Source organism: Procambarus clarkii, chromosome 25 (assembly GCF_040958095.1).
Source record: "Procambarus clarkii isolate CNS0578487 chromosome 25, FALCON_Pclarkii_2.0, whole genome shotgun sequence".
Classification (NCBI taxonomy): Eukaryota; Metazoa; Arthropoda; class Malacostraca; order Decapoda; family Cambaridae; genus Procambarus; species Procambarus clarkii.
In genome coordinates this window covers 12,861,121-12,881,071 of record NC_091174.1, presented here as the reverse complement: position 1 = coordinate 12,881,071, position 19,951 = coordinate 12,861,121, and the positions used below count along the sequence as shown (strand labels likewise).

General features: G+C 43.6%; 1 protein-coding gene across 7 annotated transcripts in view; it reads left to right on the top strand.

Annotated features, from left to right (window-relative positions):
• The window catches only part of LOC123756482 (palmitoyltransferase ZDHHC20-B), a 73,202-nt gene that overhangs the window by 46,362 nt on the left and 6,889 nt on the right, over nt 1-19,951 (top strand). Inside the window, exon 11 of one of the 7 annotated variants that reach the window (XR_011229624.1) lies at nt 7,758-8,246. The exons of the other annotated variants lie outside the window; for them this stretch is intronic. The gene's annotated coding sequence lies outside the window, so the exon portion shown is untranslated. The remainder of the gene's footprint in view (nt 1-7,757; nt 8,247-19,951) is intronic. 7 annotated transcript variants of the gene reach the window in all.

Sequence of the window (19,951 nt, the reverse complement as noted above, 5' to 3'; positions counted from 1 at the left end):
TCTCGTAAGGGCTACCCTTTCGCGATTCGCCCCATTGATGGGGCGATGGGGGGAGGCTTGCACTGTTCGCTCATGCCTGGTCCCACGATTCGTTGGCGTTTCAGGTCGTTTCGCATGGCCTCCGGTGGCGTTGGGTAGCCTCCTCCCCTTTTGGGGGGTTCAGGGCTAGTGGGGCAGGCCTCTTCCCCTGCGCTCTGTCAGGGGAAGTCTTGGAGTGGGTTTGCTTGGGCGTGGTCAAAAACTGCAGTTTATTCTAGACTAGTCCTGTCTGCGTCTGTTAGGTGTTTGGGTGTTGGCTACCTCGACGACTGGCTGGTTTGGGCTCCCAGCTGGTCCTCTTGTCTGCTGGCCAGGGATTTGGTTCTTTCTCAGCTCGCTGGGTTCGGGTTCTTGGTGAACTGGAGGAAGACCCATATGGTTCCCTCCCAGGTTTGAACATGGCTGGGCCTTGTGTGGGACTCTCGGAACGCTTCCTTGTCTCTTCCTCCGGAGTCTCTCCTGCAGCTGTAGTCCTGCATGCGCCTGTTTCTGCGGGGCTTCTGGGTCACCCGGCAGTTGCTCGAGGGTCTGTGTAGGAGCCTGAACTTTGCGATGCTGATCTACCCACTGGGTCAGGTTTGGCTTCGTCGGATGTTCTGGTTCCTTCGGGAGACGTCCCTTCCGCCTCTCTCGCGATCACTGGGTTTGGACCCCGAGGGCCTTGCGTCGGTTGCTGCGTCGCCGGCTTCCTCTTTGGGTTTTTCGGGGTTCAGTGCCTTGACGCCTTCGCTCGATGTGTTCACAGACACGTCATCTCTCGGCTGGGGCTTTGTGACCAGTGCTCACCAGGCCGGCCAGGGACGGTATGGTCTGTCTTTCTGTTGAGCCCACATCACGGTGCAGGAATTTGCGGCGGTTTGATTTGCTCTTTGAGGGGTTTCGGGTCGCCTGCGGGTCGACAATCCGGCTCCAGTCGGACTGCTCCCCGGTGATTCATTGTCTGAACTGGGAAAGGGGGGGGGGTCGATGCAATCCTTGGCTCTTTGTCGCTGGTCGCTTTGGGTGACTCGTCTGCTGAGTTCTCTGGGTTTGGCTCTCCTGGCAGTTCACGTGCGGGGAGTGTCCAACGTCTTGGCCGATGGCCTGTCTCATTTCGTTCCCCTCTCCACGGATTGGACGGTCAACGCCGACTCCTTCGTGCTCTCCTCCGGCGCAGGGGTTTCGGCTCTTTTGGTCGGGGCGATCGGTGTGTTTGTCTGCAGCCTTCTCCTTTTCTGGCGAAGAATGAGACTCCTGCTTTCTGGAGGGGTCCCTGGGTTGTTGATGCTTGATTGGTTAGGCCAGGGGTGCATCATGTTTTGTGTCCGTGGAGGTGCTTTGAGTTGATCCGGTTTCCCTTCTTCCCTGTTCGCGTGTGCGGGGTCTCCCATGTCCGCAAGGTTATTAAGGCTAGCCAGCCTGCGGTCTATCCCCGTGCCCATGAAGTTCGCAAGTTCGCAGCCTTGCCGCCTTCATTGGCAATGTCTTGGGCTGACATTTGGGTTCAGGGATTTTGGTGGTCGAACAGGGTCCTGGCTGCTCATTACCTTGTTAACGTCCCTGGGCCCAGTCGGGCCTGTGCCGCTTTGAGTCGGCGGATGCAACCAGTTGTCTCGACTTCGGGTAGAGGAGTGAGCAGCAACCGTCTCCCCGGTAAGTCCCTCTTTTTTTTCCTCTGTGGGTAGTTAGCTCCGAGGAGCCGTAGGGGCTCCCCCCAGAAAACCAGCGTTGAATGTAATGAAATGGCATTTCCTGGGTGATACCCAGAGGCTCCCCGGCATCTCTCCCTTCCTCCGGTCGGTGGTTTTTTGCGTGTTTTGACATCCAGCCTCAGAACTGGGGTGTGGATCGCCGGCGCGGTAGATCTGGGGCGCTGCGCAGATGGCGGTGCAGCAACGGGTGACGTCACACTAGTTTGATCATTTTTGTTTAGGGAGTTTTATCCACTTGTTCGGGTTTTGGTAGCAATATTTTCACCAGAATAGGGGTTTGTTTTGGGATGCTTACCTTCCTGGGTGCCTGACCCAGTCGATGGCAGACATAGAATGCTTCCAACCACACAGGGGCTTCTATAGGCCATTGCTTCCCTTGCCTCTTTGAGGGGGCCAGGTTCTGGCCGTGGTCCCCGGTAGGCCCAAAGAACTCCATACACATGACTGATGCCAAAGTCTGACATTAGCATATCAGCCTGGATAGCTCCGGGAAGCCTCCGGGTCTCGCCCAGAAAATGGCGTTTCATTACATTCAACGCTGGTTTTTTATATTTTTGCAGCTGATTTCAAAATCTTAAGTTTTCAATATTCAATTTTATAATTATTTTTTATTTTCTTGTTTTTCAAGTTACACTGGTATCATTTAGACAAAGTTGGAGCATTTGCCTCGTAGATTATGCACAAAACATTTGAAAGAGTTTCAGAAATTTAAAAAAACTGAGTTCAATGTCACACATTATATGATGTTTTGCGCAGTTTAAGGGTTAACAAAAATAATGTAGAACTGCTTACTAATACATGTAATTCCCCTTAATGCACAAGTAATAATGAATTCAGTACTGTATAATTTTATTGATTCAATGTTTTCTTTGCTCATCAATTATCATTTTTGTTTGCTAACCTTTTTGCATACATTGTTGTGTGAAGAATAATTTCAAACTTTCTTGTTTTACACAAATCTTCTGAGATAGCCAGTGCTGCAGTTGCTCTTGAGCTAAAACCCTGAGTTCAACCAGGACACTGTAAAATTGGTTACCAGGCCTTCTGTCATCTTGGTAAGCCCCTTTTCACACAATTTTGCTATGTGATTGGGGAGGGGAGCAGACAGGCATATTCTCAATCCCCCACCAGGGTGGCTGCTCTGTGGAGAAAGAGTGGAGAAACAATTTTCAAACCCACCTCCAAATGATAAATGTGATCACCAGGACAACCAATTATCACTGCAAGCTACCACTACCAGGCTACCCATCACCTGACCACCATCAGTGGCAGCACAAAATAAACAACACTACTGGGGAGCTGAAAGCCTTACTGACTACCTCCCAGCTCACTTATACATATGGCTGGCTCTATGAAGATTAACTCAGTTGTGTATTTTTACAGGATTTCTTTGAGTCTTCACAGGGGTGTCCTTTACTGAGTCACTTCATGGTGTGATTATCAGTATATTATTTTAAATACGGGTATTTTACTATTCCACTTCCACAGGGTCAGTTTTGTTCCAGGGGTTACCTTCTCTGGTGCTGATTACTTGAAGTTAAGGACACAAGAGTTTATATTTGCTGTGTCCATTGGTGATTTTTGTCCTGTCATTCTTCTTGGGTGGTCCCACTGCTTTGGCAGGAAATTTTGGGACTTATGCGAGGTTTCTGGGGCTTAGTCCTTTATCATACACAGTCAATTCACATTGTCGCCTTCAAGAATATATATATATAACTGCTCTTTATTCTCAGATACTTTGTGATTTTTTCCTTTACTTGGCTACCTTTGCCCGTCATAATATGTGCTCAGGGTTAAGTGAGTACATTCTGGATTCACTCCTTTTACATCTAGGCTACCACCTTGGGCATGGTTCAAGTGTTTGGGCAGTCTGTTTCCTGTGTTTTGCAGTTTTTTGTTTTGGTTGTGAGATTGTTTTCACCATCTTGTGTTTAACAATTATATGGCATTGACACTGATCATGCTTGAGCCTCCTAGTCTGTTGGGCCCTCTTAGCATCGAACTTCCCAGCCTCCTCACCTGTTGACAGTTCTGAAATGCCCTAGGCTCTCACCTGTGCAGGAACTGGCTGATGTTTTGGGAACTATTTACCTTCCCCCCAATAATGTATGGCCCATAGGCTTGAGCCTGTTCCAGACCATGGTGGATCAGGGGCCTGACAGCTGAATGGACAGCGCTTCGGATTCATAATCCTGAGGTTCCGGGTTCGATCCCCAGTGGAGGCGGAAACAAATGGCAAAGTTTCTTTCACCCTGATGCCCCTATTCACTTAGCAGTAAATAGGTACCTGAGAGTTAGACAGTTGCTACGGGCTGCTTCCTGGGTGTGTGTAACAAAAAGGAGGTCTGGTCGAGGACCGGGCCGTGGGGACGCTAAGCTCCAAAAACATCTCAAGATAACCTCAAGATCATTGATTTCTTGGTCTCCTGAATGAGGTTGTGGTGCTGGGTTATCAGTTGCCTATGTAGTGGAAAAGCCTCTCCTCGCTCGTGAAATGTTTGGGCCTACACCCAGGGCCTACAAAGTCTCCATGGCATGATAGAAAACATTATTTGGCTAACTCTTATGCTGCCCATCAGTCTGTTTGTGGAAGGCAACAACAGTGTTTGTGCATATTTTGGAGGGTTTGGACCAGGGATATGTCGGCTTATCATGCTGTTTCCCAGGGTCTTAAAAGAGCTTGATTCCCTCATCTGATGTCCCTGACCCATGTGCAATCCAACTTCTCATTTATTAAATTTGCAAAATGTTTGGCAGGGAAGCAATCACTGTCTTTCCCACTTTTAGTGTTATTTTCTTAATACACTATTTGCATTCAGCAAGAAAATCTTCTAGGTACTGATAGATTCTTAATCTATCAGAGCTCAAGACCATTATTTCCTTCATTGTTCAGATTCTTGGAATGTGCCACTACTCATAATGGGAGTGCAAGCAGCTTCTAGGTCACCTGATAAATGCCTGTGTGGTATATTCTCAAGAGTGGGTATGGCTAAAGGCATTGTACCATAAGCTGCATGATCCATGGTCCCTGAGATGTGTTCTGCTTTGGCTCTTTTTTTTTCTGGCATTTCTGGGTTAGGTTCTGTGGCAGCAACCCCTTCTTTCTGAATGTCTTCATAAACAAGTTTGACATGGGTTGGGGGTTTGCCTCCAACAGTCATAATATTGAACAGGGGTACTAGTCACCAGGATTAAGGTGTGTTTACAGCCATGTCAGAGAGTTGGCAGTGAAGTGGATGTCACCTTAGCACATCCTTCTCCTTGAGAGCATGGCAATCTGGTTGCATTTGTTTAATGTTTTGGTAGTGTACTACAGTATATTTATTGGGGGAAGTAGGGTGTTCCTGTTCTCCAAGTGAACTGTGGCTGTAGCATCTTTCATTCTTGGCGTTTAGTCCTCAAAGTGGTTCTCATTCGGAGTGAATTGAAAGTTATTTTAGGTCCGCCCATTATCATCCCATTTTTTGCGGAATGAGAGGTAGATAACGGCTTTCTTTCTGTTAATTTACTGTTAATATGCTCTACTCTGGTTCTTGGAGTATCTGCATCTGCTGCTTCTGCTTCCTAATGTTGGCTCCAGTTAGGTCTTAGTGCTTGCCCTATAATTATCTCTGGGTTAGCTCTGTAGTTAACAGCCAATGGGTTTAGCTAAGAAACAGTGTTGAGCAAAATAAAGCATTCCAAAAAAATTTTGAGCAATCACTTCAGTTTTCCACTTTTAGACCTTGTTAGGGTGGCCTGGGTTTCAAGTAAGTTTGCCAGTTTCCTAGTAAGGTAGTGAGTCTTGTGCTGTCAACTGGTGATCATCAGATAACGGGCATCTCGGCTGCAATAAGGTCCTACAGTATAGTTTGCAAAGTAGTAATTAGATGCCTTAGTGACTGAAATTAACATTTGTTGAGAGTTTTAATTGGTTGTTTATATTCTTTTTCTTAATAAAGCAGCCACTCTGGGTTAAGTTTGAAAATGCACTCCTTTGCCTACTCTCCCCAATCGCATGACAAGATGGTTTGAGGGCCTATTGTGTGTGTACAGTGTCCAGGGAACTCTGGTTTATAGTTCGGTGAGCATCCTAGTGGCTGCTCGGAAGGAAGCATTTCATGTCATTTGGTGCCCTGTTGCTTTATCAATACCTTCATGATCTCTTGTTATTCTTTATGCAATTTATCCCCTCTCCTGCTTCACTTCTTTATAAGAGATATTTTACTATCATTGTTTGTGTGTGTAAAATTATTAAAACTAAGTTTTTTCACTGTCTTTCTTTCTTTGTTAATTTAATTCTCTTTCCCTTCTATCCATTCATCTTCCTCCTCCTCCTTGTTACTGTCATCGTCCTCCTGTTGCCAGTCTTCCTCACATTGCCACCTTCTCATTCTCCTTCTCAACCCTATCTTGCTACTCTTCCTCAGGTTGATCTGTTCTTCTTGCTCCTCTCTTTATATTTGCTTTTGTTCCTCCTCCTCACTCCTTTTCCTCTTTTTCTCTTATTATTTTTATTGCTGCTTCTCTTCATCTTGTATCTCACTTTTCTTAATCCCCTTCTTACTCCTTGTTCCCCATCTGTTCTCCCTTTTCTATGTTTTTCTATCTACTCTTGTTCTTTCTCCTTTCATTCATTGGGTCCTTTCTTCTACTTTATTTCTCTTCTCATTGCCTCTTCTCTTGCTCTTCCCCATTTATTTCATCACCTAATTCATCCCTCCCCCTCCCCTTTAATTTTCCCCTTTTTTCTCTTGCCTTCCTTCTGTTCCCTCTCCCCTCCAAATTACTATTACCACCACCACCACTACTTCACCATGACTATCACTACACTATTACTGTTACCACCATCTTCACTGTCACCACTTACCTGTTACATTCCACCACTACCTTACTACAACCATTTCACTTCACCACCACCACCATCTCTGTTCCAAAATTAACCAATTATTACCACCACCATCATTACTTTTTCTTCTTTCCACCTGTATACTCCCTCTTCCTTGTTTTTACCTGTCATGCGCTTGTGGTTGTCTTGTGCCGTGTAATATTACCTGCTTGGAAATAAAGCCTTGGCCAATTTCTGACAGTGTTTTAGTACATTATAATTTATGTAGTTGCAGTTAGGCTGCATAATTGCTTTGTTGAATTCCATCAAAAGTTGATGATGAGCTTAATTAATTAAGGTGTTACCTGCCCTTTTAAGCTAAGCATGACAGCATATGTTTGTGGAGAATTTGCTTAATTTCACTGAAACGTTTGCTCTCTGATAGTTTCCCTATGTTAAAGTGCCCTAATCAGTCAATATCAGGTTAGCTTAAAGACAGTTGCATGTATTAAGGCTCATCATCATAAAGGTGAATATATATATATATATATATATTATATATATTATTTATATATACTGTACATATATATAATATATATATATATATATACACATATACCAGTAATTGTTTTTAACAAAATTTAAAATATCAATGTGGACACTATTGTTATATCAGATACCTCACAGTACTTTAAGCCTAACAATTATTGCAGTAAAATATAAAAATATATTTGACAAAATTATCTTGATCTGGATATAATTATCAAAATATTATGGGTGTTAGTATCTGGACCATCACTTGGTGCAAAACATGTAATTTTACCTGTTTAAACACTCAAGTGCACAATTCAACCACATAGTCATCACAGGTGAATCATCTGATGACACAGAAGACTTACGTCATTAGTTTTTCTTGTACATTCAAAATATGACAAATCCTTGAAGCAGATTATAGCTTTTTCAGTTTAATTTGATAATTCACAGTTGGATTTGCTTTCATGGGTTTGTTTCAAGTGGGACATTGTGAACGATATACTTTTTAATATCTAAATTTAATTGCAAATATTGGCAAAGTGAAGCCAGATTAGTAGGTATGAAGCCTGGAATGTGCTGCCATTGGTGCATATGTTTCTGATGTGATGACATGCATGATCTTTTAAAGTTGTGTGTAAGACTGATATGACCATCTGTAATTTCTAATGATTTTTTATTTCTGTTAGGAGCCCCTTCGGCTCCCTGGAGCTATCGGGCTAATATGCGATATATTAGACTAGGGCATTAGTCAATGGAGTTCTGCCTATCGACGACCATGTGCCAGAACCTGGTCTCCCTCGGAGAGGCACAGGGAGCAATGGCCCCTGGGAAAAAAAACCCTGTGGTTGGGGGTTTTCCTAATCTGCCATCAACAGGAGTTAGGCACCCAGAAAGGAAGGCATAACAAAACGAATCTCACATAATAAGAAAATTGCAACCAAAAATCAAACAGAGGTAGAACTCCCCCAAATCCCAAGGAAAAAAGCAAACGTCACACCCCGCCCCTGCTCCGCTTGTATGCACAGCCCTCCCCTCCACGGGAGGGAGAGCCCTGGACCCTCCACACCAGCTACTCAACATTCCTGGTCCCAGTCTTTCATGTGTCGCTATGGGTCATAGGTTACAGCCAGTTGTCTCGCCTTCAAGTTGAGGAGCGTGTGGCGGCCGCCTCCCAGGTAAATCCCTCTTTTCCTTATCTTTGGTTATGTAGCTTCAGGGAGCCAGTGGGGCTCCCTACAGAATATCAGCGTTGTATGTAATGAAACGCCATTTTCTGAGTGAGCCCCGCAGTCTCCCTGGTGCCCTCCCTCCCTATGGTTGCTGGTTTTCGTGTTTTTTTATGTTAGACATCGAACTGGAGTTGCTGAGTAGTCGGTGCGGAGGGTCCGAGACTTCCCCCCTCCCCCTTCTGGGGAAGGGAGGGTAGCGAGGTGTGGCATTTACTTGTTTGCTTGTTTCCTTGGGATTTGGGGGAGTTCTACCTCTGTTTGATTTTCGGTTACAATTTTTCTTACCGTGTGGAGGGTTTGTTTTGTTATACCTTCCTTTCTGGGTGCCTAACCCCAGTCGATGGCAGATTAGTAAAAAAAAAATACAGGAGGGGTTTCCATAGGCAATTGCTCCCTGTGGCTCTCTGAGGGGGGCCAGGTTCTGCCTCGTGGTCCCCGGTAGGCAGAACTCCATTGACAAATGCCCAAGTCTAATATATCTCATATTAGCCCGATAGCACCAGGAAGCCTCCGGGGCTCACCCAGAAAATGGCATTTCACTACATTCAATGCTGGTTTTATAAATGTAATTATTCTTGTAAGAAATTGGGAACAGAAGTACAAAGAACAAAACGTGTTACCTGAGTGAAAGTAACAGTAATTAATGATGCTTTCAAATACAATAACCATACCTAATACCTGCCATCTTCCTGGCTTATGGTTTTTGTTTTGTGTTTGTGGTACACATTATAGCAACAGACATTAGATGCACTTTTTTTTAATCACAAATTATGTATTGTTGTACCCTAATATCTTAGAAATGTATTTTAAATCCCTTAAAGTACATGAACAATGAAGCCAGTAGTATACTGTACTTTTACATGTCTAACTCTAAAGAAAATGTCTATTTTTAAGTTATTTGTAAAAATCTGCTACTTCAAATCAGTTACTGTATTTTTTAGTCATATGTGTGACTTTTTTGGTAAACATTTCATAGCTCATATTGTTATAGTTCTCATAGCTTCAGGTTGCAATGGTATCATAGCATAGCTCCTCAGTATCTTCCTGGTGATTAAGCACTGGTAATGCTACGTCTTATGATAGTGTCAGGCCTCCGGGACCTATGCTGGCCTATCGGGAGCCAGGACTAGAATCTGCCTCTCTTTAAAAGGCGAAGAGATGGGAGATCCAAGATTGATACAAAACTTTGGAAAACTGACCAGAGAGTTTGATGAAACAAAACCACAACTTGAAAAATAAGGTAAATGATATGTTGCTAGCAATGCCTACAATGGCCCTAGTTCACTCAGCTCCCACCAGATGGTAGTCTAGGGCACTGGAGATTCCTGGTCTACAACCTATTTTACTCGCCTTGTATTGCAAAGGTCAGCTGATCTCTGCTGAAATCCATTTGCCATTTCTAGAATTGACTTTCCCCTTGAACTTTTGTTCTGTGTTTGGCCATTGCTCTTTGAGCTTCACAGCTGTTTTATACTACCCAACTTGTGTGTTCCCAAATTCCAATTTTTCTCCGACTTGGTCCAGGGTTTTCTTTCTGGTTTGTCGGCTTATGCTTGGTTGACTTCTCTGATGGATTAGAGTTCCTCTTCTTTGAATTGTCTTCTTTAGAGATGCCTCGCTTCTGGGAAGTGCACTGGACTTTGTTGCCACTGCGTGACCTGTCAGTGGGAAGTTGATGTTGTTAGCTGTGCATGTTTTTGTTTGTTTTGGTGCCTTGCTCCATTTCTGGGATATGTTAAATGGTTATTTCTTATCTGTGGATTTGTATGCCTTCCATTGCCATCTGCCTTGTGGTTAGGTGTATTCTCACCAACAACACGCTTGGTACATCAGCTTGTTTGTTTAATGGCCTAAGCAGCCAGTTCCCATTGGAACTCGTTTTTCTGCTGGTTAGGTTATTCTGAATCTCTTGTCTAGTTCAAAGCTGAATATTTCTGCTAAACATTTTACAGTACAGTATGTAATTCAGTAATTTTGGACAATAATGGTCATAACTTTTGCCTTAGTCATTTTGCCTGTAGGATTCAGCAGCCTTTTCACCCTCAGGTGTGTGATGATTAGTTCTCTGTGGGAGTGGCCTATGAGGTTACAGCCTCCTTGTGGGGCAGTTTATTGTAATGCAGGCTTTTGAAATACTTAGCTGCTTCTGCCATTGAGGTTATAATTTCCCCTTTCTATGGGGAAGATTCTAAGTTCTTGCCCTTACCTGCTTGTGTTAAGTGCGAGGCCACCACCTCTGCTTCTCCTGCTCTGGTCCATGGTTGGCCTTCCTGTCCAATTTGTTTGTTCCACCTCCCAGACTTTTTAATTAATTCAGACATCAGAATGGCCTTAGCTCGTAGAACCATGTGCACCAGTGGCAAGTGTGCTGGTGGCGGCAGCCTTTGGGTTCATTCCCTCTAGGGGTTTTGATGGTTACCTCACAGCCTGCTTGTCCTTCTGCAACCCACAGTGTACGAGTTGTCATTGGGAGTGGGGATGTCAGGAGTGGTGGTGGGTAGTGGCATTGCTGAGCATAGGGATGGTAGTGTTTGTCAGGATTGGCTCCAACACATCTTGGTAACAAACAAATGAATATAATACAATAGTAGTCACCTTCTTGTGGGCCCCAAAAGCATGAAGTTAACCAACCTATGAACCAGCCAGCCAGACAGCAAGCCAATCATGCAACCAACCAACCAACCAAATCAACCAACAGACCATTCAGACCAACCAGGTAGGTCAGCATGAGACTCAGAGGCCTGGTGAAATTTTTAAGGCTTGGCTTCACCAAAGCACAAGCTATGAGATGCTACCAAGGGTCCATCAGAAAAAGCTGTTTCATTATATTCAACACTGTGTTTTCCCATTGCGAATTGAAGCATCTGTTGCATTTTAGCTTTTCAGTGGCTCAGGTTCCATTGAAGTTGGAGTTCAGTGTACTAAGTAAAGATATTAACATAAAAACAAAGTTATTTGTTATAAATAGTCAGTTATATTCCAGGAGTTGTGAGAATAATACATAGTATAATTATGCTAAAATGTATTTCTTAAAAATGGCGATGAACCCAAGAAGTTTCCAATTCTTTGTCTTGAGCTTAAAGCCACCCATCCCAGAATATGTTGAACATTTATGAGAAGCATAACTAGTGCATCGGTCAAGAGCTGAAAAGGGAAATTTAACAAGTTCTTCAGGAAGTATGATCACTCAGATTTTGATGATTATGTAGGCATGTGGGCTTGTCATCAGTAACAGCTTGACACTATTGTACATACAAGCATATTTCAGGTATTGATTATGTATTTTATATATATTGTGGTGTTTATGTACTGGAGGTTATGCTCAGGTGTGGGCATAGTGGCTGTATAACAACATATAAGTAATACTTGAATACCCCTATAGTAAATCTGTGAAGTAGTGCTCAAGCAGAAGTAATGATTGTACAATATAGATAATACTGTTCAGTATTTAACTAGTGGAGGTAGTGCTCAGGTAGTAAAGGTAATGTTTAAGTAGTAAAAGTAGCACTCATTTGTGAGAATAATTCTTAAAGCTCATGTGTAAGAAAAGTATAATTATATTTCAATTTAAATATATTACAGAAATTCATCTTATCCAAAAATGGGTTTTAGTTTAAGTGCTGATAAAACTGGTATTTTGAACAGTGGCAAGATTGTCCCGACTTGGGGCCCACCTGAACATTACTGCAGCTGGTAACAAACTGTGTTTAATTATTTGGCTGATCTCATAAAACAATTTAATTTTAATTTTCAGTAGTTTAATGGGCAAGGTATTAAAGCATAGCTCATATTTTGATCTTTCATTGGAGATAATATATTACCATTCATTAGAGACTTATTGTGTTTAGTAATGATTAATTATGCTTCAAGTTATCATTTACCTCTGTAAGCATTCTCAAAGACAGGAATGAATATTCTGTACAGAGATGTGCACACAACTTTGTTTCACTTAATTATTTGTGTTTGTTAGCCTACAGATCTAGAGTCCATCAGTGTTCAACTTTAATTCTTAAAATAGCATAGTAAGTGAAGCATAAAATAACTTTTGTTCCCTCTTGAGTGTCCTTTGTGTACACATTATGAGTTAATGAGTAAGTTTCTTCACATGACAGGCTTGTTGCATCATTATTAATTGTGTATGCTTATTAGATTCTTGGTAGTACAGTTTGTCTTTTCTCGACTCACAATCGGGAGTCCCAGGTTCAAATCTAGGGCAGGACAAAAATGGTTAGGAATGTTTCCTATCACCTAATGCCTCTGTTCACCTACCAGTAAATATAGTTACCCAGGAGTTAGTCAACTGTTGTGGAACTGCATCCTGGGGAAGGTCAGTAGTTCGACCTGGGGGGGGGGGTGAGAAGAGGGAAGACCTTAATATAAGCCTAACGTATATATGTATATTCCATTCACCTGGGATCTAGGAGACTTGAACCGCAGACCCCATGCATGTGAGGCTGAAGCTCACACGCTTTGTGTATGTGTATACTGTACTATATATGTACACAAGCTGCCTGTCCCCAACAAAAATTATAAGACAAATTAGTACAGTAATGTTTGCACTTTCTTATGGTCACTATTACATCCTTTTTGATGTTTTATCGGTGTGTCCTACAGTCAGTCACTTAACAACTTCTCTGGAAGCACCTTTTTCTTTTGACTTCTTATTCATTACATCTATGGATGTAGTCTTTGCTCTTCTCCCAGGTAAGTCCCATTTTCCTTTTCTGTGGTTAGTTAGTTAGCTCATGGGAGCTTCCAATTTAGCCCCTCAAGAAAGCCTGCACTGAATTTAATGAAACTCCTCTTTCTGGTTGCGCATCAGTAGCTCCCTTCCACCCCACCCCACTCCACCTTCCAGGTGCATCCATGTATTGTTTTCAGCTGTACTGAGCTCTGTTGACATGGTGAAACTGAGCTCCCGGTGGTGCTTCCACTGGGCAGTGGCAAGATGTAACTAAGGGATGTTGAGCTAACTACAGTACTGGATGGATCATTTTTTGAGTCATTTGCTATTCCATTTCTTTTCTTTCTGTGAACCGTACAGTTGTCTGTTTTACTTTGCTTACTTTCTGGATGTTTCCTTGGTGAGGGTGATTGTAACAATCCCCTACTTCCTGTGCCTCTGTAAAGGGTAGGGGGCCAGATTCTGGGTTTTGTCTCTGGTAGGCCAGTAAGAACTCGTACAAGTTGTACATGTGTACAATACTAATTCCACGTCTGATTCCATAAAGAGAATAATATTTAGGAATTATTTATTTACCACCTCTATACTGGGTTTGTGAGATTCATCATTATCCTGCTCACTTTCTGGACTCAAATTGTTACAAGGTCAGTAATCTACAGGTCAGTTATGGTAACTTCAGCATGGAATTCAGTCTTCAAGCATTCCTCTACAGCCTCTTCAAGTGTGTGTGTTATCAGGACCTTCTTTATATCAGCTGACTGTATAGCCTTAAGATGGACAAGGATTTCATGTCTTATTAGTTCTCTCAGAAAGTTCAGGGTGTAGGAAAAATTGGAAATGTCACCACTTGCTTGACTGCAAAGAAAGGGTAGGCCAAAGTTTCTCCATCCATTTATCAAAGTTTTCTTTGACACTGCACCAACCTGAAGTTAAATTCCATTTTAGTTTTAATGATAAATACTGTTCAGTACCTAGTAAAATTCTTTAAGATTTCTTTCATGATCTGCAATAGCTCTGACAAAGTATGGTGACCTCATCTTCAGCTCTCTTGCACTTTTCATCTTCCATGGCCTCCTTGCTTGTGGTGTTGACCCATTATGTTATGGGATACGTAAAGGTATCTGATGCTTCCATGCATCTGTCAACTACTAGGATTTTCTCAGTCTTTTCAGATTGTGCCCCTCTTCCAGTGCTTTACCAGGGGAAAGGTCAGTTCATTTCTTTTCCATGTAGAGTACATCTCTGAAGGTAGACCAACTTTTGGCTTCATGGGCCTTGGTCCTTGCTGTGTTGACAATTCTTGCAGTTAGTCTCTCTTCTTTCCATTTGTTTTGACAGAGCTGCATTCCTCTGGCTTTGTGGATCATTTGACCAGTCATGGGTGGACTTGTTTGCTGCTTAGTGGCTTCCAGTTTATGGGGCACTGTTTTGAGTTTGCTTAGCATTTGCAGAAGGTATGTTTTCCCTTGCATGAGGATGTGTTTTTTTTTCCTGATCTGGCTACTTCCTTTTGTGTTGAGTGGGTTTGGACCTTTGCAGGTTTACATGTGAATAGTTCTGCTTTCTTTCACAGTCTTTCTCATCCATTGTTTCAACCCATTCTCTATCTAGGGCTTTTAGCTTTCCCAGAGGTTTGGTGGCACACCTAGCCTTGTTGGTTCTTGTTTCTTTACCAGCCTTGAGTATGGAATTTCTTGATTTAATGTCCCATCTCCTATGTCAGTAGAGTAGTGGATTTCTTGGTGTCAGCTGGTGTTTTTATTCACAGTGGTTCCATGTGGTTGCTTCATGAACTGTCTGCCTGTTCTTCTCTTCGCCATCTATCTTTTGTGCCGGTTCCCATTAGTGTTGTTTTTCTGATGTGGCTCTGCTTCATTTAACAGTTGCTGCCTATACATAGAATTCTATTCTTTTCTGGGGGAACCCGGTAGGCTCCCCGGAGCTATCCAGGCTGAATGGATATGTATAACTTTCTGGCATCAGTCAATGTGCACGGAGTTCTTACCTACTGAGAACCATGAGCCAGAACCTGGCCCCCTCAAGAGAGGCACGAGGAGCAATGGTCTATAGAAACCCCCGTGTGGTTGGGAGCTGCCGTGGGGGAATTAGTTTTACTATATAATAATCTTAAATGTTTCGAAGGACCATAATTGATATTAAAGTATCAGAGAATCAGTGGCTTATGGATCTCCTATAATAAATGAATAAGTGAAATTAAATAGATTTAGAGAAATGAACTATAATATTTCTATTAATTCAGAACTAACTTCATACACACAACAAATTGGGGGTAAATAATATGAAGTTAATATACTTCTAAAAATGAAATAAGGCATTCATAAATATTAAATTCAATTAGAAAACGGGTCAATTAGCTAACTACAATGTGGAAACTGAAATGGCTTAGCTGCCAGAGATGAACGTAGATAGCATATGGCAGCTTTAACCCGTTTATTCTTGCCTGAGTCAGCAGTCCCTAGTGACACATGATCATGCAGGTAGAAACAAGTCTCTCTCGTAGTTAACTCCACACTGAAAGGTAAATCTTATATAATTTCCACATCAAACCATCTACTCATACATTTAATCGCAGAATCTAAATGGGTTTGGGGGGTAAGAAAAGCACTCATGTGAGTTTTGGGGATGTCCGGCGGCGTAATGACATGACATTAATTAGATCTCAGAATAATGGGCAAAATTACTGAACCTATAAAATACTGTCTTGCTGTACGTGGTGTTTGTAATCTGTGGAAGTAGTTGTGTTATTGATCAGAAGTTCATAGACAGATGGATGCTCCTAAATACAATCGATGACAAGTGGGCAACTCCAAAACACCTCGGTCCTAAATTAATGATGGCGGCTATTTCCCCCAGCTCCCTCCTCGACTCCTGACGCATGCGCACTCATGCGCCAGGAGAACCCAGGAAAATGTCGTAATATTTTACTCAACGTTCCGAAGGGATGGAGATGTTCCTGACGTTAATTTACATCGTAATAAAGGGTTTTATAAGACAGCAAATTATTTCTCGTGGTGCAAATTATTTAATTTAGACGACGTTAAATGAACAAGAATATGGAGAGTGGAAATTAAGCTTATCGCCTTATTTACCGGAACAGCTGATCGTGACTGTATAAAATATTTCCAGTAAACAGCTATATATTTTATTAACTAAAGTAAAAATATTACTAATCGATAATCCTTATTAAAAAGGGTAAAATGAGACTGGATTCAATTCAATACATAAATATATGGAAATTATTCCCTCTGGCTGGGTGGCTGATGCAACTCCACAGCCATAATTTCTAGAAGGGCTCTGGCGTGTTCTCCCTCAATTCTATAACTTTAATATCTCTATACTACTTGTTAGAAGCGTTAGTAAATTATAATGTCTAGTACAAGAATTACCTCTTATCGTACTAGGGGTTAGTAATTAAGTGTTGTAAATTTTCAACAATGTCTGCCATTGACCGGATCTGGCACCCAGAAAGATATTGTGCCAACAAACCCCTATTCTGGTGAAACTATTGCTACCGAAAGCCGAACAAGTAGACACAAACAAAAATTAGCAAACAAGTATGTCGTCACCTTGTCGCCGCACTGCTGTCTGCACCCCCCTCCCCTCCCTGGGAGGGGGGAAAGGGGAGCCCCAGACCCCCATGCCGGCGATCCATCCTGCAGTTCTCAGGCTGATGTGCTATTGGCATGGGCTTGTGCCTCTGGCTTCAGCAATTTGTCTCAGATTCTGTGCCTTGTGGCGAGGACTGTCTCTATTGGTGGTGTGCAAGCCAGGAGTAATATTCTTCGGTACTCAGGCTGCATGCGCCTAGGGTCACCTTTCCTAGGTGCCCTGTAAGTACAGTACTACCCTTGGGGCCACCTTCCACAAGTTGCCTTGGGATCTACCCCCGCTGTGTCTTTTACTGCTCGGTACTTGGCTGCTCTTGGAGTCAACTGGGGTCTTTGTTGACTGTATTTGCCTCTGGGTAGGGAGGTAGTTTTCGTCACTAGTAAGGGCGCGGGGTACTGCACAGCTAGTTTTTACCTCTTACGGCGACCGACTCTGTTCCACCTGGGTATGTTGTCTTCTTGTGCGGTTTTGCTTTTGGTTTTGTTTTTCTGCATGGTGAGGTCTGCCTTGGTGGTTGCCCCTTCTGTGTTGGGGTGTATACTGTATATCTATCATTATATCTATCCTCAGTTTTTTGTGTTGTTGGTGGTACTCCTCTCTAGGCCCCCCATGAGTGGACATGTCCCAGGGTTTCAGCTATTAGCAGATTGTTTGGTAGTCTTGGGCGCCAGTTCGCAGTACCCTGCCGGGGCTTTCCTTAGTGTGTTAATAAGGCTAAGGGCCCTGGGAAACCTGCGGGGACTCCATGGTCCATTGGATGTGACCCTTCAGTCCCCACTCACTTTGTGCGAGTCGGAAGGTTGCTCTGTCTCTGGGGGACAATCACCGGTTGTGCCTTCACCATACTTTCTGTTAGGGTCAGTGATTCTTTTGACCCGGAGTCGTGCGACATTTGTTGCCTGTACGTGCTTCAGTTCACCCAAGCTACTGATCATGATATGAGGGTGCAGGCAGCAGCTGTGTTGCATGCTAGGTTTAGGTTGCTGCAATGCACTAGGTTAGTTGCTTCCCTGGATGCCCTGAAACTGCCCCGTTTTGGATTTAGGGACCCGGACTTAAAGGTGGGAGTCGCTTCAGCTCTGGTTCCATTCTCTCCCCCTTGTTCTTTCCCTTCTGTTGTCCATCCAGTTCCTTCCCCCTTGCTCCCGGCCCCGAAGCGTCTGAGAGTTTTGGAGTCAGGGCAGGGTTTAGTTGGTGTTGAGACTTGGGCAGTCTTGGGGGGAGTCCCCTTCTGGGGTGGCGGTAGAGGCATTCGAGCCTGGTCCTCCTGCCAGAGCTTCTGGGTCTGACCAGTGGGGCCCCCTTCGTTCCAGCTTTTTCAGCTGCTCCTACCTTTTCTTTAGAGGCGGGGGGTGTGGAGGACGGCACATCCTCAGACCCTCGGGGTGAGGTTCATGGGGCGGGGGAGGGGTTGACTTGGGGGCCTTGGGCCCCGTTGGGCTTGGGTTTTTGTACCCTCGGAGTGGGACTTGGTGTTACAGGGTGTGGGATTCTCTTTTGCTCCCTCCTTGTACGAGATGGATTTGACGTCTACCCCTCCCCGGTTCTGTGACCCCAACAGTTCTTCAGTTCAGTCTTTCCGGAGATTTCCGGCTTCCCGAGTCCAGTCCCAGTGGATGTGGGACACCCTTACGATTTACCTCCTGCGCGACCTGAATTTTGCTTTTGTGATAGATCCATTCCTTCGTTTATGGACCTTCGTGTCCTTACTGGGTTCATTACGAAGTTCCAGAGTCGTCCTGGTTAGCAGACTGCCCTTTCTTCTTTTTGAAAGCGTGGCATACATTCTGTATCATTCCCGCATGCTTGAGTGTCGGGAGGCTCAGACAGCGTTGCAGGTTTTCCTGGGGGGGCACATTTGAGCATCTCAGTGAGTGCTTGTTCGCCCCTGCACTTCCGTGGGATGTTGATGTGATGCAGCTTCATGTGCAGGTTCCTTCCCTTTAGGCTGCATTGGTCACGGAAGACTTGCGTACGCAGGGCCTGCTGGCTTCGGCCCTGCAGTTCTTCTCCCTCCTTGAGCTGTCTTCGGACTGGCTTGCAGTGGATGTGGAGGAGCTTGGGACTGCCTCTGGGTCTGGTGCATCATCTGCGCTGTTGAAGCTGTTTGCGCCGCTCTTGAGGGATGCTGTTTCGCAGTTTTTTGCTTCTCGGCTCGAGTGTCAGCAGGAGGTGCCCGCTTCTTCCTTGGAATCTGCTTGAGCCCTGGCTCTTAGATCGTCTTCGCACTTTTGTCCGTTGCTGTTTGCAGAGTTTGTGGTGATGCAGTATCTGCAGGCAGCTTCGGCTAGTTGCCATCCTCTGTCGGAATTGTTGGTCCTCACTGATGTGTAGTTGTTTCTCGCATCTTTGTATCGCTGGTATGTTTGGGGGTTTGGCCTCTTCCTATATTGATTCCATTTGTGTGTTTTTTGGTCTCTGGCCCTCTTGCAATTTCTGTTGAACTAATTCTGTTTCATAGTTCTACATCTCTGTTTTGGTATAAAAAAATTTGTGCCTTTATCATTTATTTCACAAAACTTGACATATATCTCATTTACTTCCTTGCCTAGCAACAAGTCTGTCCAATTATAATCATTAAAAAAAATTCTAAGGTCGCCATAATGTTCTCTCCTGAAGTCAGGTTTTTCAACTGCTTCAACCTCTTTATTTTCTTCCAGATTATAATGCATTACATACTTTATTCGCAAAAAGACATGGTCACTTTTACCCAAGGGAGGAAGGTACTGAATGTCAAATACCTGGTAAATATCAAATCTAGCATGGAGGGAACGTCCCCTTCCCTCATCCTCGTAGCTTGTTTAACATGTTTATACAAGAATGCTTCCAGGATGAGGTCTACAAATCTACAGGTTCAAAAATCCTCTGTTCTAGTTTCATGTGCTTCCCAGTCAATGGATTTCAAGTTGAAGTCCCCGACTATCAAGAGTCGTGATCTATCTTTATCCGCTTTCGATATAATCTCTCTCATTATTGTTATAAGACCCTTTCATTTACTATCTAGCTTCTCCTTTGTCCATGTGTTGCTTGGCGGTGGACTATATGCATTTATGATCATTAGTTTATCATCCTCATGGCAGATCTCTAGTGCTATTACATCAACTTCTCGTGGATTGGCAATCATTATTTCGTTCACCAGTACAGCAACGCCACCGCCTTTCCTAATTTTTCTGTCCCCGTCTCCAAATTGAGTAACCCCTTGGGAATATGACCTCATTTAAAATAACATCTTCAAGTTTTGTCTTCGTGAGTGTAACAATGTCTGGTGTCTGCAGCTGTATTACATCACTTAACTCCAGTATCTTCGCTCTCACTCCATCTACATTGGTGTATACTA